Source organism: Palaemon carinicauda, chromosome 37 (genome assembly GCF_036898095.1).
Source record: "Palaemon carinicauda isolate YSFRI2023 chromosome 37, ASM3689809v2, whole genome shotgun sequence".
Lineage (NCBI taxonomy): Eukaryota > Metazoa > Arthropoda > Malacostraca > Decapoda > Palaemonidae > Palaemon > Palaemon carinicauda.
In genome coordinates this window covers 54,171,632-54,196,477 of record NC_090761.1, presented here as the reverse complement: position 1 = coordinate 54,196,477, position 24,846 = coordinate 54,171,632, and the positions used below count along the sequence as shown (strand labels likewise).

General features: G+C 39.6%; 1 protein-coding gene and 1 long non-coding RNA gene across 4 annotated transcripts in view; one reads left to right on the top strand and one right to left on the bottom strand.

Annotated features, from left to right (window-relative positions):
- The window catches only part of LOC137629678 (uncharacterized), a 56,814-nt gene that overhangs the window by 27,693 nt on the left and 4,275 nt on the right, over positions 1-24,846 (top strand). Inside the window, exons 2-4 of one of the 3 annotated variants that reach the window (XR_011041578.1) lie at positions 2,698-2,814; positions 14,040-14,147; positions 16,530-16,646. This is a non-coding gene — a long non-coding RNA (uncharacterized lncRNA). The remainder of the gene's footprint in view (positions 1-2,697; positions 2,815-14,039; positions 14,148-16,529; positions 16,647-24,846) is intronic. The other 2 variants (XR_011041579.1, XR_011041577.1) reach the window with 2 other exon arrangements.
- Sarm (sterile alpha and armadillo motif) overlaps positions 14,422-24,846 on the bottom strand; it is a 518,042-nt gene continuing 507,617 nt past the window's right edge. Inside the window, 1 exon segment of the mRNA XM_068361232.1 lies at positions 14,422-16,319. The gene's annotated coding sequence lies outside the window, so the exon portion shown is untranslated.

The following is a 24,846-nucleotide window of genomic DNA, read 5'->3' as shown; positions in this document are numbered from 1 at the left end:
TCAAGCTTTAGAAGTTTTTAATTCCAGTAATCCTTTAGTTTTAAAGATTTTAAAATGGCTTTTTATCATTGGGCTGAGAAGTATAACAGTTCAATTTTGCTGGGTTCCGGCACACGTAGGTGTGTGTGGAAACAAGAAGGCAGATTTACTGGCAAAGAATATGTCTGCTGAGTTGCAACAAAGAAGGCATCCCATTTTTTGTGATGATTGTTTACTCAACATTAAGAATTTGATTTTGGATTGTTGGCAACAGCATTGGGATGGATTGGTTGAAAATAAGATGCGAGAGGTAAAGAATGTTATATCCACCTCGGTTGACACATGAATATCTACTTACCGGCCAATAGCAGCCCTATTGAGACAACTGTTTGGTACCCTTAACAGGCAAGGCATTTGTTGACCGAATGCCTCACTTATAGTAGTGAAAGAAGTAGATATCTGTTTGAGGCTCGAGGTAAGGATGGAAGGTTCATCCTTGCCAAGATTCTTGGACATGATATGTCCTACCATGCTTGTGGTATTTTTAGCTGTACTTCAGAAGCAGGTGTTCTGAAAGCTATTTAACTTTTAAAATGACATCTTTGCTTTTATGGTTTTAATTGAATATTCTTTTATTCTTTATAATAAATGATATTGGCATCAATGACTTCAGATATCAGGATGCCAGAATACCTCAAATCAATCAATCCCAACCTCCTTCAGAATTCTAATAGCTTCCTTATTTTCCGCTTATTTTCCCACTTTTGCAATTATTGTACTCGACAAGTAATTGAGGATATAAAGCTCAGCTTGACACTGATCGTTCCCAAGTAGCCACACGCCGAATGGTATCTGGATCAACTGTTTTTCATTTTTGTACGTCAGGGAAGCCTCCCTATCTTTGAGGGCGGTGAAGGATACTGCTCAGCCCTCTATCCAGATTTCAGTAAGGTCTTAGATTTGGAATCTTCGCAAGAATCGACAAGACTCATGAGGAGCTCCTTAGGAACTCTTCCGCATTAAACAACTGTTCTTAAGAAAAATATTGTTGATTAGAAGTATCTCCCCCATTCTCCAAGACAAGGAGCAGCTTGGCCAAATGTATGCAAACCCATTTCTCATAAATGTTCATACAATCTGACAGTCCTTGGTAGTGACCTAGCGTCATCTACACATGTACAAGTTGTTAGGGGGTTGACAGCATGGTCACCACTAGTCCTCATACACGGAATCAAATTGCTTTGAAATTTCCTGAGAAAGTAAATCAACAAGTTGATTATAGGGACTTCTTTCCTACTAAGGGTTCGTCTTTTAGAAAAGGACGAGGCTTCATATTCTTGGTTAAACACATCACAAATTTTTACAAGTAAATTGAATTATCCCTATCTACACAAACCTGAGTTCTTCGTCAGGTGGCTGGGCTTCCCCGCCATTTGGCAGTAACTTCCAGCACATCAAGATTTTATTACCGACCCTCCAGCTATTCTGAAAACATATTACTATTAAAGGACTCACTTTTATATGAATATTTAGGAAAAATTTAATTTACTTTTGAAAATTTGTGATATTAGTGATTTAGAATGCTGTACAGTGCCCCCCAAAAATGTACAAAACTTTATTCTACTAATGTTACGATGCTTTGATGGTGTAAAATTTGACATTAGATAGTTATCAATTTAGGACTAAGGCTTTGGATTCTCCCACTTGGAGATATTCATCATATTTGAAGATGCTTCAACTTGTAATGTCAAATTTATTTTGTCTTGTAATCCAAAAATGATTATCTAATATGTAGTATGCAGGTGATAGTTCTATTGCTACAACCATTCCCACCCCCCCCTCTCTCTCTCTCTCTCTCTCTCTCTCTCTCTCTCTCTCTCTCTCTCTCTCTCTCTCTCTCTCTCTCTCTCTCTCTCTCTCTCTCAGTACTTTGCCTTGGTGAGAGGAGAGAGCAACTGCCACAAAAATAGTTAGGAACATTCATAAAAGGAATTCCTGTAAACTATATTACTTATCCTTAACTTTTTTTTTCTTTAAACTTTTGTGATTTGGAAGAGGACTGTTACATGATTTTAAATGCAAATTTCATTGCTTGTAGAATAGAAATAGCTGATACTGTTGAATGCTTGGAAAATCTAATGCCAAGTTATGCTTCTAATGCTAGGTTGATCAACACATGCTGGCAACCCTCAGTACACCATGAGCTTTCAGTATACAATTCAGTTTTTAGTTAAAGATAAGGTTTATTTGTGCTTTAAATGTGGTTTTGTGGTATGGAAGAATTTTAAGAACACATCCTGTGAAGAATAAATTCAGTAGTCCTGTTTGTCACCACTGCAGGAAATCATAGTTCTACAGACTCTTCTCATTTCAATCACATATAATACTAGAGACTAATGAAAATCAAATCCCATTTGCACCAAAATTCCTTGGAGGTATGGTGGGAGGAGGTTGTGGGTTATGTTTTGGACCATCCCACTACCTTGAAACTGGTTCAGTATGACCAGGTGTGTGTGCATGTGCAGGATTTCCCACCTGTTCTTCAAACTTCAGTAGTGTAGTATCCTATCTAGATTGACCATAAAACTAAGGAAAAAATAAATTTAAGAGCATTTATGCAAATTGGCTATTGAGGTTCTGTAATGCCTGAAACTTTTTTACCTAAAGCAATTGTTTTAATTTTGATTAAATATTATTTAAACACATTTAATTCCACAGCCTGAGAGTTTTAGTGAGAAGAGGAGGCAGTCTAGGAAGTGAAAAGGATCTTTAAAAATACAATCTTTTCATCAAATAAAGAATTTCTAGTTGGAGTCAGAGCTGCTTGGAAAACAGGTATGTAAGGAAGTACGGTATAATGCAGTAAGGATTTTTATGACCTCCAGCACACATACAAACCTTCTATTAACTTCATATATCATATGAAGGCCATACTGTAGATAGTATTTTATAACTTTTTATATATATATATATATATATATGTATGTATATATATATATATTTTTATATATATATATATATATATATATACATATATATATATATTTGTAAAAAATCAATAGTTGTACTGGAGAGCTACTTGGTCCCTCCTTTAATAGAGGAACGGAACACTGGTAGCTTCCTATTTAGATAGGTGGTGAACAGGTAATCTCATACTTGAAAGTCAAGCAAGGAGTAATACTTGCATCTCAAAAATATTGATGTGATGGCTTTGCTCTACCAGCATTCACAATTCAAGAGAGACTAGGTCCTACAGTGTGTACCTTAACCCTAGGATGCTTCCAAGAACAAAACATGTCTGTAATACGGGTAGAATTCAGGAAAATCTCATTTCCTGAACCAGTGGAACAAGCTGTTCATTCACAATTCAGCTACTACTGAAGGAAGGGGGAGTACTTAGTGGCTGACTATTCACAATTTAGGCACCATTGAAGCAATCTTTGGTTGGAGCACCTGTGCAAAACGAGCTTCTTTGTGTATGGACAACAGGTCTCTTGTTTTCTTCTGTGGGTCACATCCCGTGAGGTAGTCGGGCTACTTGTAAGTGCCCTACTCTTGTATACATCTTTGATCAGAGGATCCCTGAAGGCAAGGATTAGTCTCCCTGGCAAGGGTCTCTTCATTCAGCCATCAAGCTTGATCATTCCATGTTTCCTGTTTGACTGAAACAAGAAGGTAGGGAAATTTCTGGCAAGGTTCTCTTCATTAGGTCTTCAAGCCCGAGCATTCTGTGTTTTCTGTTCCCCTGAAACCAGAAGGTAGGGAAATCGCTGGCTGTTGGCTAGTGATTCTTCAAATGGCAATGTTTTTGGTCATGCAGGAGCAGCTACACTACCTCCCTACATTTGCTGATACAATCATTCAATGCATTTATCAGTATACTCCTCTTCTTCTTCTTTGTCTGCATCTTTACCCACTTTTATGTGGGGTCAATGTTTCTGACCAGCTTTCTCCATCTAGCTCTGTCCCACACTTCTTCACTGGTTAATCCCTTTGATCTAAGGTCATCCTTGATACAGTCCATCCAATGTATTTTCTGTTCCCCTGAAACCAGAAGATAGGGAAATCGCTGGCTGTTGGCTAGTGACTCTTCAAATGGCAATGTTTTTGGTCATGCAGGAGCAGCCACACTACCTCCCTACATTTGCTGATACAATCATTCAATGCATTTATCAGTATACTCTTCTTCTTTGTCTGCATCTTTTCCCACTTTTATGTGGGGTCAATGTTTCTGACCAGCTTTCTCCATCTAGCTCTGTCCCACACTTCTTCACTGGTTAATCCCTTTGATATAAGGTCATCCTTGATACAGTCCATCCAATGTGTTTTCTGTTCCCCTGAAACCAGAAGGTAGGGAAATCGCTGGCTGTTGGCTAGTGATTCTTCAAATGGCAATGTTTTTGGTCATGCAGGAGCAGCTACACTACCTCCCTACATTTGCTGATACAATCATTCAATGCATTTATCAGTATACTCTTCTTCTTTGTCTGCATCTTTTCCCACTTTTATGTGGGGTCAATGTTTCTGACCAGGTTTCTCCATCTAGCTCTGTCCCACACTTCTTCACTGGTTAATCCCTTTGATATAAGGTCATCCTTGATACAGTCCATCCACCTTCGCTTTGGTCTCACTCTCCTTCTCGTTCCTTGTACCTCCATTCCCATCACTCCCCTCCCAATATACTTTCATCTCTTCTCATGACATGACCATACGTCCTCAGTCTACTTTCTTGGATCTTATCTGATAGTTCTCTAACTCCTGTGGTACCCAGAATTACCTCATTCCGTATCTTATGTTCTTTTCACCTCACACATTCATCTCAACATTCTCATCTCGGCCACATACACTTTCTTCTGTTCAGTCTTCTTTATTGCCCACGTCTCCACTCCATACATCATTGTCGGTCTCACAACTGTCCTGCACGCTGGACCTAAAGGACGCATACTTGCAGGCCCGAACCATCCATCTTCTAGGAAGGATTGAAGATTCAGTCTAGACAAACACGAAACACCAGCTCAGGGCACTGTTCTTCGGTTTTCCACAGCACCCATCCTGGACTCACAGGATCGTCGTCTGTCTCTTCCGTTTCTGGATGACTAACTAACCTTAGCAGACTCGGGGGCAACTTTGTACTAACACCGTAACTTCTGAAGTCTTTTTACCAAGATCGGGTGATCAAGATAAACCTGTGGAAATCTTCCCCACTTCCCTCTCAGAAGGCTGGTGAATCTGGGAATGATTCTAGACACCAATCTCCACAAAACCTCATCAAAGACAGGCGTAGAAAATTCACAAGACCCTTTCTTAAAACGAGAAGAACTCCCAGCCCAGAGTGACAATTTTTTTCTTCGGACACCTATCATCTCAGGCCTGTCTAGCGTCCAACTGCTACCTCAATATTTGTTCTCTCCAGGGGTGGCTTGAGTCCGATTGGAATCGGCTTTCGATTCCCCAGACATTCTGACCCCCATGGGACCAGAAGTTTAGACGAACCTCAAGGGATGGGTGTCAGTCGAGAATCTACAGTGTGGCATTACCTTCTCATCCTTCCCCACCCCTCTGACTTGATGTTGTGCTTAGACACGTCAAAAGAAGGGAGAGGGACCATAGTGCTGCCCCACACGACCTCAGGCCTCTGGACAGAGTCCGAAAGTACCTTCACTTGAATACTGTATCTTAAAAGATGAAGGCCAACTTTCCGGTCCTTCAGCAGCCTCATCAGTTCCTAACGGACCACTGAGTGGTGTGATGAGTGACATCATCACATAGAGCTCACATCAACAAGCAAGAAGGAACAGTATAAACACTAAGATGGGCCAAAGTCCGTTTGGTACCACTGTCAGCCCACTTCATTCCAGAGCAGAGGAATGTGGTCGCTGAGCATCTCAGATAAGGTGTACCGAATGGTCTTTGGATCAACATGTAGGCAATAAAGTCCCGACTTACGGGGTTCTCCAAGTATGGACCTGTTTGCAACACCCCTGAACCTCAGGCTTCTGCTGCTCCCCAGTTGTAGACTCCAAGGCTCTCTGGCAAGAAGCATGCCAACAACGGTGGGTACAACAACAACGTTTGCGTCTCGTCCCTGTTTTGTTTGGAGAAGGGTACTCAAGAAGGCTAGAACATCAGTCAACCTCTCAAGGGCTCTCATAGCTTCACTATGGCATTACGCAGAACGGTTTCCAAACCTTCTGCAGCTCCTGATAGAGCATCCAAGAGAACCCTCTCCACGTCACAGACGACCACACTTCGACATCTACCACAAGCTATAGCTTTGCCTGGAGACTACCTAGTACCTCCTCTCTCACAGAGGCTTTTTGCAATATGTTGCGGAGAGGTGGTCTAGATATCAGGAATTCCTCAGTATCAGTCTACCAGGCAAAGTATAACAGCTTCTGTGGTTGGTGTCATGGGAAAGCGTATCTCTCCACTCTATACCTCTATTCCAGCAATAGCAAAATCCTCGAGTATATGCAAGAGGAAAAGACCCTCCTTTTCAGTTTCAGCAGGTTAAGACGATCACTCAACCTTGAGCCACGCCTTCAAACTGAAAGGAAGGGACATTCCCTCATCACTAGATCTTTCCTACTCATGGGGACTTACAACTTGCCTTTTCCCAGTTGGAATTGAGACCTCCTTCTCGGAACATGATTCAAGTTCTCCGGTCTCTAAGGAAACCTCTTTACTTTCCACTTCACCCGGCAACAAATTTTCACCTAGTTTAGAAGACCGTGTTCCTACACACTTTGACGAGTCGAGGAACTTTATGGTGTCTCTTTCGACATCACCCATTAATGAGAAGGGTGAAAGGCAACGTGCAATTTCATCCCAGAGTATGTTGCTAGGCACAGTCTCCAGAGATAACTGATCCTAGACAAGTCGCCACTCGGTAACTGACGATCCAGATCATCTGTTACTGTACCCGGGGTAAGGTATGAGGCTCTACCTCAAGAGAACGGCAACAGCCCACCTGTGTCCCTTCTCTTGTCATCAGAGCAGGGAGAGACACGAAGAGGAACACCAAAACATCATCTCTGCTCAATTCACAGAGTCATCAATTATGCCCTGAATCCAGATCCTCGTCCAACATGTCGACTCACGGTGTTAAGGGCACAGCTATGCCCCTGGCCCTTCTAAGCAGACTACTCTGTGACGCAGGTTTTACAAGCAATGATGTGAATGCTCCAGGTGACTCACAACCTTTCTCCTGCAAGACGTGACTCACAGGAACTCGATACGATCTCTATCGGTCCTGTGGTGGCTGCACAACAGCTGGTTGCATACCTCAAGCTCCTTATTGGACAAGTAGTAGAAGGTTGAGGGCATTGTTACCTGGCTTTAGTCTGCGTGAGTGAAAAGATTTGACTTGCTCTTATTCTTTTCTTCATCCTCCCCTGTCATGAGGAAAGCAGCATCCTGGGTTCTCTGCATAAGCTGACCTCAAACCACTGCTGGTAATCCATGCTCCCTGTGTACCTAGTATTAAGGTAATACTGTTGCGTCCCCATACCCTGGCGAGGTGGTACTGGGAAAGTCTTGGTTACAACAGTTTTTCCTACAAAAAGACTCCGAATAACTTTACTTAGACAGTCACACTTCTAAATATCTTGACACACAGCTTGCGTAGATTGTGGACCTTGCGTAGCAATGTTTTAGCGAGGCTCAGGGACGCCTTATTTTCAGTACTAACATGATCGGATAAGGAGCCCCCCGGGTAAAGCCAAAAGCCAGATTGGCAGGGACGTCCACCCTTCCTAATGGGTGAGTCGTCCCTAAATAAAAAGCGCAGGTGTGTATTCCAGTTACGGAACAAATGACAAATTCGTAGATAATTAGTATTTTTCCTAATGATACTAACCTTAGCTATTTACACAAACTTGCCTGCCAGCCCTATCCCCCTTGAAATCTTACCTCCAAGCAAAGTGAGCTAAATTATTGGTGTGAGTGGGAGAGGTAGCAAGCTACCCTCCCCAACCCCCACTAACTCGCTAAATTTTAATGGCTTGTCATTTCAGCTTCGCAGAAAGTAATACCCCTAAATAAATAGCTAAGGTTTGTATCGTTAGGAAAAATACAAAATATCTACGGATTTGTCATCTTTTTCTTTTCAGTTGTGCTTGTTTCTTCTTTCTGCCGTCCATCAAGCAGACCTGTCCGGGACCTGAAGCACACTCCTGCAGGACCTTGTCCTCCATCGGGACAGACCCCCATTCGTTGTGTCCTGCCTCCAGAGGACAGTATTGTGACAAGGCTAATACCTACAATGAATGCTGGGAGTGGTCTTCCTCCCAATGAGAGAGATTTTGGTGTCGCAGCAAGAACTCCGAGAGAGATTCTTCGTCTTCGGGATCTTCCTCGAAGTCGAAGAAACATCGAACCTCTTCCTTGACCCTCCGATCTCTTCCCGAAGCTCCTGCTCAATGGGTCTCTTCCGAGGATAGGTCAAGTAGGAGTGTTGACCAGCTAACACCAGGCCAACCCTAGGGTTCCAAGGACAAAGCTGCTTCCCCCAGAGAAGGACCTATGCCCTCGGTGGGGATCCTTTTCTCTTTCAGATTTGTTACAGGTTTAGCCATCACTGTATGTCGCAGGTCCACTTATGAAGAATGTGTTGTGTAGAATTTATACACCTGGGGCAGAGAGGAAACGTTCTCAGATTTCCGAGAGGTAGAAGTTCTGTCTCTTGCGACTGCTGAGGTTGAAGCCCTTGCCGTCTGCAAAGCCCATTTTTCGCTCTTGCCTGATTTTGCTAGTTCCGCCGAAGTCTGTTCTTTTCCCTTTAGAGGATGAGGTTGAGCAAAGGCCTAGGGCTGCTAGATTTCGCCACGCCTCTAGTCCTTCGCAGCATGACCCCTGCAGAGTATTACCGTTGACGTGACCAGCACGCCCACTCGCCACTGCAGTGCCAACCTGCTGTTGAAGACGAGAACTCTCGCCATCACAGGGATCGCAGTCGTCTCTGCCAGCCCAGATGTTTGCCTTTGTCTTTCATCAGAAAACGGTGCTCGGACTCCAAGGAACAACAATCATCTCGCCACCCTCCTGCTCGTGATCACTGCTCTCCTACTTGTGATGGTCCCTCGCCAGCTCATGAGCATAACTCGTCATCTTGTGATTTTCATTCGCCAGCTCGTGATCGTCACACTTCTGATCGCCGTTCGCCAGCTTGTGATCGTCACACTTCTGATCGCCGTTCGCCAGCTCGTGATCGTCACACTTCTGATCGCCGTTCGCCAGCTCATGGTCGACGCTCGCCATTTGCCAGCCCTTGAACTTCACCTCACAGCGCGCTGCTCATCACATGATGGTCATACTCCAGCTCGCCATTCGCGAGCTCGCTAATCTCTAGCTCACCAATCGCCAGCGCGTCATACACCAGCTCGCTGTTCTAAGTGTTTTGTTTGGATGCCTGCAGTTTTCTTTCCTTGTAAAGTCTTCTGTCTTTGTTTGCTCCCATTGTTGCTGTCTGAGTGGAGTGAATAGGGATATCCTCAGTCCTTCCTAAAGATATTCTCTCAACACTATTTGTAGATGTTCTCTCAGTATCATTTGCTGGAGCTAGAATGGTAATGGTTGATAGAAAATTGCAACTCTCAATCAACAAAATGATTCAATAGGCTGATATGAATGGATTTAAATTTTCAACAAGCAAAACTGCTGTCCATTTCTGTCATATTCGTATCCCATGCGTAAATGAAGTTAGATTTCTGGGATTGATATTTGTTTGTACGCTTACATGGGTTCCTCACTTGAAAGCTTTAAAAGTAGTGTGTCTTGAGGCTCTGAATTTTTCAAAAGTTTTGTCCAATACATCATGGGGGCAGACCATAAAACTATTTTAAAGCTATACAAACCCTTATTTTTTTCAAAAATTAGTTATGGGTGTGAAATATACTCCTCAGCCACCCCAAGCCAATTAAAGATTTTAGATTCTACACACCATACATTTAGAACTTTTCTTATTCCAAGCCTCCTTGTTGACGCTGGAGAATTACCGTTAGACCTTTACTGAAAGTCTTCTATTATTCGGTATTGGTTTAGGTTGCAAAGACTTCCTAATTCTTTAGCCTATCAGACTGAAAGCCTTGTAGAGCACACATCATACTTTGAGTTGCACCCAAAATCTCCTCAATAATTGATAAACAGTCTTGATATAGCTAGAACTAAGGTGCTGCCATTTAAGGTATCATCAATGCCTTCATGGAAATTACCAGATGTGTCTTTTTGTAAATATTTTATTGGAGTTGAAAAGAATATGACCAAGAAGCCATGTCTTTTTTTATGGAACATGGCAGAACATAAGGAAACCACTTTTATATATACTGATGGCTCCAACTATGATGATGGTGTTGGATTTGGAGTACATAGTAATGGTATTAATTGTAGGGGTGCACTTAGTCTGACAGCTTTCATATTTATGGCCGAACTGTATTCCATACTAACCGCTGTTGAAAAAATACTGTTGAAAGAGGGGGTTAATTTTACCATTTTTAGTGATGCAAGGAGTGTCCTTCCTTTAGTTTTAAAGATTTTAGAATGGCTTTTTATCATTGGGCTGAGAGGTATAAGTTCAATTTTGCTGGGTTACGGCACACGTAGGTGTGTGGAAACGAGAAGGCAGATTTACTGGCAAAGAATATGTCTGCTGAGTTGCAACCAAGAAGGTATCCCATTCTTGTGATGATTGTTTACTCAACATTAAGAATTTGATTTTGGATTGTTGGCAACAGCATTGGGATGGATTGGTTGAAAATAAGATGCGAGAGGTAAAGAATGTTATATCCCCCTCGGTTGATACATGAATATCTACTTACCTGCCAATAGCAGCCCTATTGTTACGACTGTTTGGTACCCTTAACAGAGAGGCATTTTTTTACCTAATGCCCCACCTATAGTAGTGAAAAAAATAGATATCTGTTTGAGGCTCGAGGTTAGGATGGAAGGTTCATCCTTGCAAAGATTCTTGGACATGATGTCCTACCTTGCTTGTGGTATTTTTAGCTGTACTTCAGAAGCAGGTCTTCTGAAAGCTATTTAACTTTTAGAATGACATCTTTGCTTTTATGGTTTTAATTGAATATTCTTTTATTCTTTATAATAAATGGTATTGGCATCAATGACTTTAGATATCAGGATGCCAGAAAATCTCAAATCAATCAATCCCAATCTCCCTCAGAATTCTAGTAGCTTCCTTATTTTCCGCTTATTTTCCCATTTTTGCAATTACTGTACTCGACAAGTAATTGAGGATATAAAGCTCAGCTTGACACTGATCGTTCACAAGTAGCCACACGCCGAATGGTATCTGGATCAACTGTTTTTCATTTTTGTACATCAGGGAAGCCTCCCTATCTTCGAGGGTGGTGAAGGATACTGCTCAGCCCTCTATCCAGATTTCAGTAAGGTCTTAGATCTGGAATCTTTGCAAGAATCGACAAGACTCATGAGGAGCTCCTAAGGAACTCTTTCGCATTAAACAACTGTTCTTAACAAAAATATTATTGATTAGAAGTATCTCCCCCATTCTCCAAGACAAGGAGCAGCTTGGCCAAATGTATGCAAACCCATTTCTCACAAATGTTCATACAATCTGACAGTCCTTGGTAGTGACCTAGCGTCATCTACACATGTACAAGTTGTTAGGGGGTTGACAGTATGGTCACCACTAGTCCTCATACACAGAAACAAATTGCTTTGAAATTTCCTGAGAAAGTAAATCAACAAGTTAGTTATAGGGACTACTTCCCTACTAAGGGTTCGTCTTTTAGAAAAGGACGAGGCTTTATATCCATTTTTAAGCACATCACGAATTTTTACAAGTAATTTGAATTTTCCCCATCTACACAAACCTGAGTTCTTCATGTCGGGTGGCTGGGCTTCCCCGCCATTTGGCAGTAATTTCCAGCACATCAAGATTTTATTACCGACCCTCCAGCTATTCTGAAAACATATAACTATTAAAGGACTCACTTTTATATGAATATTTAGGAAAAATTTAATTTACTTTTGAAAATTTGTGATATTAGTGATTTAGAATGCTGTACAGTGCCCCCCAAAATGTACAAAACTTTATTCTACTAACGTTACGACGCTTTGATGGTGTAAAATTTGACATTAGATAGTTATCAATTTAGGACTAAGGCTTTGGATTCTCCCACTTGGAGATATTCATCATATTTGAAGATGCTTCAACTTGTAATGTCAGTTATATTGTCTTGTAATCCAAAAATGATTATCTAATATGTAGTATGCAGGTGATAGTTCTATTGCTACAACTATCCCCCCCCCCTCTCTCTCTCTCTCTCTCCCAGACTCCCAGTACTTTGCCTTGGTGAGAGGAGAGAGCAACTGCCAAAAATAGTTAGGAACATTCATAAAAGGAATTCCTGTAAACTATATTACTTATCCTTAACTTTTTTTTTCTTTAAACTTTTGTGATTTGGAAGAGGACTGTTACATGATTTTAAATGCAAATTTCATTGCTTGTAGAATAGAAATAGCTGATACTGTTGAATGCTTGGAAAATCTAATGCCAAGTTATGCTTCTAATGCTAGGTTGATCAACACATGCTGGCAACCCTCAGTACACCATGAGCTTTCAGTATACAATTCAGTTTTTAGTTAAAGATAAGGTTTATTTGTGCTTTAAATGTGGTTTTGTGGTATGGAAGAATTTTAAGAACACATCCTGTGAAGAATAAATTCAGTAGTCCTGTTTGTCACCCCTGCAGGAAATCATAGTTCTACAGACTCTTCTCATTTCAGTCACATATAATACTAGAGACTAATGAAAATAAAATCCCATGTGCACCAAAGTTCATTGGAGGTATGGTGGGAGGAGTTTGTGGGTTATGTTTTGGACCATCCCACTACCTTCAAACTGGTTCAGTATGACCAGGGGTGTGTGCATGTGCAGGATTACCCACCTGTTCTTCAAACTTCAGTACTGTAGTATCCTATCTAGATTGACCTTTGCCCAGCGTGATGATTGTCATTCCGGTGCCCATCCACCGATTCAGGTTCTTTAGGATTAATTACTTGCCAATATAGTTTCAGTTGCACACTTGTCTGGTTGTCTGTACCTAGCATCAGTTCCAGAAAGTCTGGTTCTATGCTAGGTTACAGCCTGAGACAAGGGCATTGTGTATGGTAGCACCTCATGATATTGGAAATCTTTATTATTTTTGTTTATTGATAACGGTAGTTACATAAAAAAAAAAAATTAAAAGTAAATTTATGCTATTTTATTATTAGGCTCCCACTTGTACATTTTCCATAAACAGTAATGGAATAGCAGTCATTGCTTGAGAAGGTTGTCTTATTGTTGCAACAATGACAGTTGGGTTTAGATGAGGTGTAAAATTGAAAAGATCTCTTTGTGCCAATAATTGGACAATTGGTAATAAAAAGTATTTTACTGTACAGTACCTGCAGTCGGCCCACCTAGCCAATATAAGTGAGATACCCTGAGGGGGTGTGTGCTAGTGAAGTTTCACTCCAAAAGTAAAATAAAGATTTTGTACAGTACTTATCAGTGTTTTGGATACAAAGTTTAAATTATACACAAGTACTGTACAAAACAGCTTTTGTAAAAATTCACCTGTCTATCAATGTCCATCATTCACAACCATCAACACTATATCCTAATATTTTTTCTGTAGTTTTATTCATCTTTTTTCAATTAAATGCAAGCTCTTATTTGAGGACCACCATTGAAGTGAATTAGGCAAAATATAATCATTTATTCTCTAACTAAATGATCTTACAATCCCATATGTTGGCTTTGGGTATTAAAATTGCACAATTACCTTTTCATTACTCTTGAAAGTTAACTCAACCAGTAGATGATACAATCAAATTGTGATTCTGAAATTACAGCAATATGCTCAATTATCCCTGTCAAATCTAAAATACATGCATGTAGATCAAATATTGCAGCTATGGTAACTGCTATAAATTCATATAAAGGAATACTTTTGTTGTATTTAGGTAAACACTTCAAATTAATAATGATGAATGTAAGTAAGCGTAGTCAACTTATTCCGTCGTTCTTTTTTCAGCAGTGATTACTTCTGAAGCTATAATTCTGATCAACCAAACTTTGTGAAATAATCTATATGCGGACTGTAAAGATCCTCAAAAGTTTCTTGATAAATTTAGGATGTGAGGTGAGTTAACCAATTACAATAATATATTTTTTACTCTTTTTCTACAAAATATTTTTTTCTTGATTAAATTGCCATAAATCATCCAAGGTTATCTATTTTTGTACTCCATGTTACAGCTTTGTAATATATAATTTGACACCAAAATATATATATATATCTTTCTTTTGTGAACAAATACTTTACAGTAATAAGGTTTAATATGGATAGGTATCGACATTAAATTATCCCAAAACGTTAATTTTCTTTGAGATAAGGACATGAAATCATATGCATATTAATTACTTAAATAGTATTTATTTAAGCTCCAGGCTACTGCGTGTAAAAATAATAATTCTCAAACTTACACGTTAGTTGCCGATCTCTATTTACAAGGACAAAGAAAAAAAGAAACGATAGGGATCACCATCATTTAAGTGTATAGCAGGCTTTTTCAGTATAGCCAACACAAATAATTTTTCATGTGTTGTCCAAACGGTCAGAACCTTAACTTAAACACCATGACTATGCCATTTACAGATATTAGTCTGTAAATGAAGAGACTAATCTTTGGAACTCTTCAATATGGAATAATTTTTCTTTTTACAAAAGTGTACTCAGGTTTTCAAAATGGCTTCTACTAATTATTTAGATGACTAATGAACTGCAACATCACTTTTCAAAAGTATCATACAATACTGTACATTACAGAGGCCCAAAAAATAATATTCGTTGAATATTATTCTGGACCATCAACGGTGAGATAACAATGATACCTTAAAACTAAGGGAAATTGTAATTCTCAATAAGGACTTCACATTCAATAGTTTACACATTTCTAAGCTCCGTCAACGATGTGTTCGTTAATAATAAATAAAGCTCAGTGTATAAGCATATATTAATAACATATATACCATACACAAAATATATATATATACTGTATAATAAAATTTAAAAATTTCATTAGTTAAATAATTTCAGTACTTTTTTAAAAAACTAAAACCTATTCTGAAAATAAGTTGCCCATAGTTGCTGCACAGTAAGGAAAGGAACTGCAAGAATTATTGATTGATGGCATTAATCCATATTTTGAAACAGCACTTAAGAAAAAGTGCAAGTGAAATGGACAAAGGAAATAAGTGGAAACACTAAATGCTTACATATATGTTTGGTATCAATTCACTATTTTGTGATTTCCCTTGAACAGCTGCTGCATTTAGCAAATTACAAATTCCATGGCAGGACATTTTAGAAAATAAGTCACAGTGTTCTAAGTTTTCCATCTCTATCATTAATGTATTATACTTGTGACAATATTCCCAGATTCACAAATTTGGCATTAGGTCAGTACAAAGGGTTACTCAACAATTCACTTTAGACATAAATCATATCTTAGCCAAGTGAGTGACCTTAGTTATTTGCAAGTCCAAAGGTCTATGGTCCCAACACTTGGCATTTCAAGTTCAGAATTCCCTGCACTGGTCAACCAAGCGTCCTGTCGCCTTTGCGTCCAAGTGACTCCAGCCTCAGAGTACTTCATAATAACACCACAAGCACCATATTTTCACTCTCAACTGATGTTCAATTGTGTGATATTTTTTTCTTCATTTTTTCATAAAACCTCTGACACGTGTCATACATTTATTGACAAAGGAAGATTTTCTTTGGAGCTCATCAGCTGAAGCAATAGATGACCTTCTAGAAGAGGCACTAGAGGATAACATTGAAGGATCGAAGTAGCAAGAATCTTCTCTGCTTCCTCCTAAAGTCTCATCCATTGACCCTAGGTGACTTGTTTCTTCATCAACAATAGTTTCCTCTTCTGCTATTGGACTGCTCTCACACGGTATACTGCTTAATCTTCGTCTTGGAGGTCGGGCTTCTGGCCCAGTTGGTTGGTATGGAGGTGGTCTAGGTTGCTGATTTTGTTGTAGGTACTGCTCGCATGAGTTCACTACATCTGTTGCACTTTCATTGTCTGAGCCAACAGCCCTGTTTGTATCTAACCCGGTGTCAAGACTTAATGATCGTGAAGGTAAGAGTGCTCGGCGATTAGGGCGAGGCAAAAGGGGAGATCCTGCCCCTAGTCCCCTATGCCCACTTGTTCCGCGTACTGGAAGCCGTGGTACTGGACTCACTGCTCTACCACCCCACCTCAGTGGTGAAGCAGATCTCGGGCTACTTGTGGTAAATATTCTGTAATGAAAAAAAGTTTTAAGTTAATTAATATCAAAATATTGAGCAAATTTTTTTATTGTATGCTGTTCATAAAACTAAGGAAAAAAATAAATTTAAGAGCATTTATGCAAATTGGCTATTGAGGTTCTGTAATGCCTAGAACTTTTTTACCTAATGCAATTGTTTTAATTTTAATTAAATATTATTTGAACACATTTAATTCCACAGCCTGAGAGTTTTAGTGAGAAGAGGAGGCAGTCTAGGAAGTGAAAAGGATCTTTAAAAATACAATCTTTTCATCAAATAAAGAATTTCTAGTTGGAGTCAGAGCTGCTTGGAAAACGGGTATGTAAGGAAGTACAGTATAATGCAGTAAAGATTTTTATGACCTCCAGCACACATACAAACCTTCTATTAACTTCATATATCATATGAAGGCCATACTGTAGATAGTATTTTATAACATATATATATATATATATATATATATATATATATATATATATATATATATATATATATATATATATATATATATAAAATCAATACTTGTACTGGAGAGCTACTTGGTCCCTCCTTTAATAGAGGAACGGAACACTGGTAGCTTCCTATTTAGATAGGTAGTGAACAGGTAATCTCATACTTGAAAGTCAAGCAAGGAGTAATACTTGCATCTCAAAAATATTGATGTGATGGCTTTGCTCTACCAGCATTCACAATTCAAGAGAGACTAGGTCCTACAGTCTGTACCTTAACCCTAGGATGCTTCCAAGAACAAAACATGTTTGTAATACGGGTAGAATTCAGGGAAACTCTCATTTCCTGAACCAGTGGCACAAGCTGTTCATTCACAATTCAGCTACTACTGAAGGAAGGGGGAGTACTTAGTGGCTGACTATTCACAATTTAGGCACCATTGAAGCAATCTTTGGTTGGAGCACCTGTGCAAAACGAGCTTCTTTGTGTATGGACAACAGGTCTCTTGTTTTCTTCTGTGGGTCACATCCCGTGAGGTAGTCGGGCTACTTGTAAGTGCCCTACTCTTGTATACATCTTTGAAGGCAAGGATTAGTCTCCCCTGACAAGGGTCTCTTCATTCAGCCATCAAGCTCGATCATTCCATGTTTCCTGTTTCACTGAAAAAAGAAGGTAGGGAAATTTCTGGCAAGGTTCTCTTCATTACGTCTTCAAGCCCGAGCATTCTGTGTTTTCTGTTCCCCTGAAATCAGAAGGTAGGGAAATCGCTGGCTGTTGGCTAGTGATTCTTCAAATGGCAATGTTTTTGGTCATGCAGGAGCAGCTACACTACCTCCCTACATTTGCTGATACAATCATTCAATGCATTTATCAGTATACTCTTCTTCTTCTTCTTCGCATCTTTTCCCACTTTTATGTGGGGTCAATGTTTCTGACCAGCTTTCTCCATCTTGCTCTGTCCCACACTTCTTCACTGGTTAATTGATCTAAGGTCATCCTTGATACAGTCCAACTATGTGTTTTCTGTTACCCTGAAACCAGAAGGTAGGGAAATCGCTGGCTGTTGGCTAGTGATTCTTCAAATGGCAATGTTTTTGGTCATGCAGGAGCAGCTACACTACCTCCCTACATTTGCTGATACAATCATTCAATGCATTGATCAGTATACTCTTCTTCTTCTTCTTTGTCTGCATCTTTTCCCACTTTTATGTGGGGTCAATGTTTCTGACCAGCTTTCTCCATCTAGCTCTGTCCTCCCTTTCTTCACTGTTTAATTGATCTAAGGTCATCCTTGATACAGTCCATCCACCTTCGCTTTGGTCTGACTCTCCTCCTCGTTCCTTGTACCTCCATTTCCATCACTCCCCTCCTTGTACCTCCATTTCCATCACTCCCCTCCCAATATACGTTTCATCTCTTCTCATGACATGACCATACGTCCTCAGTCTACTTTCTTGGATCTTATCTGATAGTTCTCTAACTCCTGTGGTACCCAGAATTACCTCATTCCGTATCTTATGTTCTTTTCACCTCACACATTCATCTCAACATTCTCATCTCGGCCACATCCAGTTTCTTCTGTTCAGTCTTCTTTATTGCCCACGTCTCCACTCCATACATCATTGCCGGTCTCACAACTGTCCTGTGTACTTTACCTTTCAACTTAACCCCTATTTTCCTGCCACATGGTACTCCCCACACTTTTTTCCAATACTTCCATCCTCCTTGTATTCTGTGGTTTATTTCTGCCCCCAGATCACCATCTTCCGCTACTGTTGATCCTAAATACTTGAAATTTTCAACTCTTTTCAATCTCTCCTAGTAAACTAAATTCCCTATTCTCCCCATTTTTCAATCTCAAATACTCTTTCTTTTCCTGCTGATCTTCAATCCTCTATTTTCCATTTCTCTTCTACTACCTCTCGCCTAGTGCTACACAGTATGACATCATTAGCAAAAAGCATACACTAAGGAGACTCATCTCTAATACCTTGTGTTACTACATCCATGACCAGATCAAATAGGTAAGGGCTCAATGCAGATCCCTGATGTAGTCCCACATTTACTGGGAAACTTTGTTAGGCCTATACTGCTCTTAACATTTGCTTCAGCCCTTTCATACATATCTTGGGTGATTGTTACGTATTTCTCAGGGACTCCCTTTTCTCTCATACATCTCCATAGCTCCTGATGTGGTACTCGAACGTATGCCTTCTCCATGTCAATAGAGAGCATATGTAATCCTTTCTGTTTCTCCCGATGTTTATCAGTATACTCTGGTACTCTATTTTGTACTTAGCCATGAGACTGAGCTTGCTGACTGAGTACGATTCTCAAATTGTTACCAAAGGAAAGCAGACTGTCTCGGTCCTGCATCATTGATTGCTTTCTGGAGGGAGAAAGGAAAAGTTGATTACCAAGAGATCCCGAGAGGCAAATCTTATTTGAGTAGGCACCAGAAGAGACGAGTATGAATGAATGGGGAGGAAGAGAATTGGTATCTAAAGCCAAAGAGGAAGTCCTGAAGAACTGAAGGATGGGTTAGGAAACTTATGCCTTCTGCTTGAGGAGAATCTTTTATTGTTCCCTCAGGACCAAAATGCCCACGGGTCAGCTGGCTGCAGCATTGGAAAGTTCCCTGCCTTCTGCCGAAGAAGACCAACTCTGAATACTACTCGTGCATTTTGGGATTGCTGAATTCTGGGTTAATGCAAAGTATGTGAATGTGTTCAACCAGTGGTTTAATCAGGAAGTTTTTTCAAGGCTAGTCCTGGAAGCAGCTTTCATGGTAATAGTTGCACCACCACGTACAACCTCCTTTGTCACAAGAGTGCGGGCAGGACCTCTTCAAACTGATGCTGAATTAATGATCAGTAGGTAGTAGGTTGGCCAGGGCACCAGCCACCCGTTGAGATACTACCGCTAGAGAGTTATGGCGTCTTTTGACTGGCCAGACAGTACTACATTGGATCCTCCTCTCTGGTTACGGTTCATTTTCCCTTTGCCTACATACACACTGAATAGTCTGGCATATTCTTTACATATTCTCCTCTATCCTCATACACCTGACAACACAGATTACCAAACAATTCTCTTTCACCAAAGGGGTTACTGCACTGTACTTGTTCTGTGCTACTTTCCTCTTGGTAAGGGTAGAAGAGACTCTTTAGCTATGGTAAGCAGCTCTTCTAGGAGAAGGACACTCCAAAATCAAACCACTGTTCTCTAGTCTTGGGTAGTGCCATAGCCTCTGTACCATGGCCTTTCACTGTCTTGGGTTAGAGTTCTCTTGCTTGAGGGTACACTCGAGCACACTCTCCTATCTTATTTCTCTTCCTCTTGTTTTGTTAAAGTTTTTATAGTTTATATAGGAGATATTTATTGTTGTTACTCTTCTTAGAATATTTTATTTTCCTTTTTTCATTTCCGCACTGAGCTATTTTCCCTGTTGGAGCCCCTGGGCTTATAGCATACTGCTTTTCCAACTAGGGTTGTAGCTTAGTAAGTAATAATAATAATAATAATAATAATAATGGAGAAGGTGCACCTCCTGTTACATGTGTAGAAACCCTGTAATCAAATAAGTACGGGGCAGAACCTATTCGAACTGACCGGTTGCCAAACCTAGAGCCAGTCTCATAAGGTGAGGTATCTATTCTATTTGCTGGTTCCTCAGGTCTGAAAAAAATGGGACGATGCAGCGAAGATTGAAGAAAATGAAGATAGGTGAAGGAAGAACTTTGTTCATATTTTAAAAAATCTAATTATGCAAGCTTATGACAATGCTCTTACAGGAGAAAAGACCACAGGGACTTGTGAAGAGACAGCACCTCCAGGTGATACAGTAGGGTCCCGAATTAAGCGTGTTCGAATTACACGATTCCCCTTTTCCACGATCGCTATTTTTCAAAAATAAATTTTCTGTATCCACGAGGCTGTTCAAAGTTCGCGAGTCAAGCACTACAAAATGTATCAAATCTATAGTCTTTTTAAGTATATTGGTAGCCCTAAATACGGTGATTTATAATAAATGTTACAAAACAATATTAACATTACATTTCATTAACATAATTTCATGATGAATAGCCTATTTAAGGATAAAATTCCACAACAATGAAATCAACTGTTAACTGTGCGAGTCCAGCTGACAAAATGTAAACAGAAATGTGGTTACGTTCTCGGCAATCTTTATCTTTCTCTAACCTTACGATAATTGTAATGGTAGTGTTAATGATGGTATATTAAAGCATTATTTTTGTTTAGTACAGTATATTTAAAAGCCTTATTTTTCCCTCTGGGCGTTCAAGGTTTTCACGAGTAGACTGGGTTCGTTTATCGGCAGTGAATAGCCTAAACTTCGGTAACGAGTCGTCAATATTTTGTCATATTTTAAACAGTAGGCTATACATTTGATTTGCAAACATTGGTTTTGTAGAGTACTCTACAAAACCAATGTTTGCAAATCAAATGTATACTGTTTAAAATATGACAAAATATTGACGACTCGTTACCGAAGTTTAGGATATTCACTGCCGATAAACGATAACAAACCCTTTAATGCAAACTAACTGTATCCTTTGATATTCCTCTATATTTATCACGAATTCCTTCTATACCTCCTCAGACACTCTTATTTCAAATATCTAAATTATTCTTATCACAACTAACACCATCTAGTCATTTTCATTCCATTATATCTATTATTCCTCTGAATCTTATTCCCTTTCCTTATTCTGTTTATTCGATGGGATTCGTTTTTCCCTTTACCGTCTTTCAGAATCTATTTTTAGCCACTGGCAACCAAATCCCCCCTTCCCCCGTCTCCTACCGTCTCCCCTGCGAGTCCACCCAGCCTATCTCATAACTCCCCCCCCCCCCCCCTTCATCCTCCCCTGTTCTAGGTCTGTAACCTTCTGCGTCATAATATCTCTCTCTCTCTCTCTCTCTCTCTCTCTCTCTCTCTCTCTCTCTCTCTCTCTCTCTCTCTCTCGTTATACAATACTTACAAATAGATGAAGAAACCAAAATCGGTTTTCTTGAAGTGTCAATTAATTACAAAACGAAAAAATCATACCGTGTATACATCCATTTCAATCATAGCTTAAAATACGGTAACCGATTTCGTCCGCAAACCACTATTTTTTAGGAAACACCATTCTATTCCAGAAAAGGTTTACTCTTTAAATGTCAATTGCGCTATAATAAAACATGTACTTATGTTGTAAAATTTCGGGTGTGTTTTAAAAATCGAGTATTGCTAACTTATTTTTGTTTTACTTTTGGCTGTGATCACATCAGCTGATGTCTAGCTTCCGCGCGAATACAATAACAAAGAATTGTTTACACCATTTCTTAACTTATTCAAACCATCTATACAGTTAATATTACATAAACACCAATGTGTTATAACCTATCATATTTATTGTTTAGTACTTTAAAACCATCCCTCTCTCTCTCTCTCTCTCTCTCTCTCTCTCTCTCTCTCTCTCTCTCTCTCTCTCTCTCTCACATCGAACGTTATAGCGGTAACCTAATTGTTCGGTGACTTTAAAAATAGGCCTAGTACTTTCTTCTTTTACCTTTTTTGCATATGGATCCATAATTGAGGTGGGTACAAGTTGACTTATAACTGAAGTTAGGAAAAGTATTTTGGATATGGAAAGGACAATTATCTTTCGTAACAGTTTAGAATTATCGTAAGTTATCACTCTGTCATTAGCGGCAGTTTGCTATTGTGGATTAAACGCATAAGGAAAAAAAAATTCCAGCTTTGATACGAATTTAGGAATTTGTATGGATACGGTAAGTAAAATATTTGTAATAACATAATGTTTACTAAATGTTAGTAATATCATTAGTTATGACTTAGATCATGTGTGTTTAATGCATTCGTTTGTTTATTATGATCGAAGATGGAGCGTAAACAAATGGAAGGTTTCCGTTTCAGGCGGCATCATAAAGAAAAACATTTCATAAATGGCATTCATTTCATTTATTTGAAAGTTCTAATAAAAAATAATTAAAACATTGGTAATAACAAATTCAACATATAATCTATACTTGGTAAAATTGCTGTCAATTCAAAAACACAGATGTATAAATGCGTCTGTTTCTTCGTTGTGATCAGAGTTAAACGTAAACAAAACATTGGTTGTCGTTTTCTATTCTGCTTTTTAGCGTGTTTAGGAAACGCAAGATATAAAATCGCCTTTATTTTGATATTTCTGGATTTTCAATCATACAACAAGCTAGTCTACAGAGTGATGGTTTTGCTATTCACCAGTTGTATTATACAATAGATATGACAAACATTAAAATTTGTCTGTATTTTGGGTTGTGTTGTAACGGGAAATATATGGCGTTTACACCTATCCTGGTTATAATTTTAACCATTTTTCAAGTTATTAGAACTTTAAAGTATATTAAATGTTTTATTTATTTACAAAAACAATTTGATATTATAAAGAAATACAGTATAGTACAAAGAAAGTATTGGAAATGGGTAGTAAACACATTTGAATAGGCAAATTGCTGGTTGCCATGGCCACAATGGAATTATTTCTGTTAGTTGTGTGTTTCGAAATTCGCGATTTTCCATTTACACGAGGTCATTAATCGACCAAATTCTCGCATAATTCGGGACCCTACTGTATGTCAGGAAGACACTGAATATCAATGAAAAATGGCGGCGCTGCTACACTTCATACTTGGCAGCAGAAGAACACTTTGCTCTGTTGCCTCCGACGGAGCAGCAGAAGAACACTTTGCTCTGTTGCCTCCGACGGAGCAGCAGAAGAACACTTTGCTCTGTTGCCTCCGACGGAGCACCAGTGATGTTTGAAGAAAACCAACTTTATTCAGTTTCTGTTGCTGTTGTATGGCCACACTGGCAATGCATAGAACAGCAACAGACATGCCACCTGATAAGGACCAGTAGGGCTTGTACTTATCAGATCCCATCAAAATGACCCATTCATTACACCAGGCTTATGGGTTACACAAGGCTCATACATACATTCAACAATGCAGAGCATGTGTTCCACAAGCAATTGTAAGAGAACAGAATTGCAACACTGTAAAATATGCAAGTCACATTTCTTTGAATGTTTTGTTTACAAATGCCTCATGCATTATAAGTTGTTTAATATGCTAAAATATTTGTTTACATTGTATAGATGTGCGTTTACTTATCTGTAACATCTTTGACCTAAATCAGATAATTGGTGCCTTGCTTGTTTGAACAGCAAGGCAATGTTGTTTCCCTGCCTCGAATACCCCGAACCTTGGTTTTAGAAAGGTTTTACTACATCACGTTTATTCAAGCTAAAAGAAGTAAAATCACAAATTATTAGTAATTTGTATTTTTCCCAACATACTTACCGAGAACTACTTTCATAGGAGTTACCTGGAACCTCCTCTCAATCGACCAGAGTTTTGTGTAGTTTACCCTACTCCCGTTTTCTGTAACGGTAGGCCTAGGCAGAAGGATACGTGCCCTGAGGGCAATGCTGAGGCAGGCCACATGTGAGCTTGGGTCGCGACCTTCAGTAAGTTCTTTGAAAGTAAAAATACCAAAGGTTGGTTCGCTAGGAAGGGGTGGAGGATCTGGTCCAGATTGTTCAACCTGTCTACTGACAGAAAGGCTCTGACCAGTAAGGAGTCTAGGACTATGCCCAAGTACGTCATCTTGTTGGTTGGGGACAGGTGAGATTTTTCCAGGTTGATGGTGATACCCAGGGTCTTGCAGAAGTGTAGAAAATCCGTGCCCTGTTGTTTCAAGACTTCCTCTGAGGAAGAAAGGAGTAACCGATCGTCCAGGTACCGAATTAGACAGATTCCCCGTTCGTGAGCCCAAACGGAGACCGTCGTGAATACCTGGGGGGCTGTGGAGAGTCCGAAGCACAGGGCCCTATACTGCAAGATCTGGGTGCCCCACCTCAACCGGAGATACTTCCTGCTGGCTGGATGGATTGGAATCGGGAAATAGGCATCTTTGAGGTCTATGGACAACATTAAATCCCCCTCCCTTAAGGACTCCAGGACTGACTTCCGGGTGTCCATCTTGAAG